The sequence below is a fragment of the Gekko japonicus genome, unplaced genomic scaffold, assembly GCF_001447785.1.
Source record: "Gekko japonicus isolate JY-2015 unplaced genomic scaffold, Gekko_japonicus_V1.1 scaffold2114, whole genome shotgun sequence".
Taxonomy (NCBI): Eukaryota; Metazoa; Chordata; class Lepidosauria; order Squamata; family Gekkonidae; genus Gekko; species Gekko japonicus.
The window spans coordinates 1-1,224 of record NW_015162543.1 but is presented as its reverse complement, the minus strand read 5'-3'; positions in this window follow the sequence as shown (position 1 = coordinate 1,224).

Here is a 1,224-nt window from a genome sequence, read left to right as displayed (position 1 = left end):
TTACATGTGTTAAGATGTGTGTATTTAAGCATAATTTTACGCTGTTCTCGATTTTACTGTTAACCTTTTGTCTAAAAACATTAAAAATCTTTAAATAAAAAAAAACCCCTTAAAGTATGCATATACACCTAGAGCAGGCTTCCCAGACTCCAGGTGGGTCCTGGAGATCTCCCGGAATTACAACTGATTTCCAAACTACAGAGATAACCCCCCCAGGAGAAAAGGGTGGCTTTGGATACTGGACTCTATGGCATTATACCCCACTGAGATCCTTCCCCTCCCCAAACTCCGGCCTCCCCAGGTTCCACCCCCAAATAACCAGGAATTTCCCAACCCAAAGATGGCAACCCTAACCTAGAGGGAAGGGGGGGTATCACCTACCCCATCAACAGTCCTGTGCACATAGGTTCCTCCCAGCCATTGGGAATGCTACAAAAACCAGACTCCTGATCCCATGTATAGTGCAGAAACTCATGTGTGGTAGCCTTCAGCTTAATGACCTTCAGCTGTCACGCGGAGGGCACCACCCAAGGGTGCAATCCTGCTCCGTTCTACATATGCACGTGGTCTACAGCTCTGGATACCTGCACAGGGCTTCAGGGAATGGCAGATTAAGGATTCAACTGTTGAATATGGTTTCGGGTGGGTCGCTGTGTTGGTCTGCGGCAGAAGATCTACATCCAAGCCCAGCAGCACCTTGAAGGCCAACCCTGGAAATCTTATTGGTCTTTGAGGTGCTACTGGACTTGGATCTAGCTCAGTCATTGGACATGAAATTCACCTGGTTTTAAATATGGAGTTCCCCTAACTGGCCCGGACTAGGTTTGTAGACTGGGGACACTTGCAGCCACATTAATAACCACTGGACGATCTCTTCCCACCACAATGAGATCAAGAAGTTCTCCTTGCTGGGTCTGTCGGTGGCCCATCTTGTCTGTTTGGCACGACCAGGGCCGAGACGATAATCCCTGTGTTCACCCCCATTCCTGTTTTACACATTTGTGCTACGATCCACTCCTGTTTAATCCATGTTTAACTTGGAGAGTTAATTGAGAGAACGTCTAAAACCAGTTCTGAGTTGGGAGCACGCAACAGGTCGATGCAACTTTCCGTGCCTTGATCTGTACCCTCCCCAACACTGCATGTAAGTAAAACACTACAATGAAACACTGCTAGCCTTGGTCATGGGCGTGATTGCTAGCAGGGGTCGTTTCGTAGAAAAAG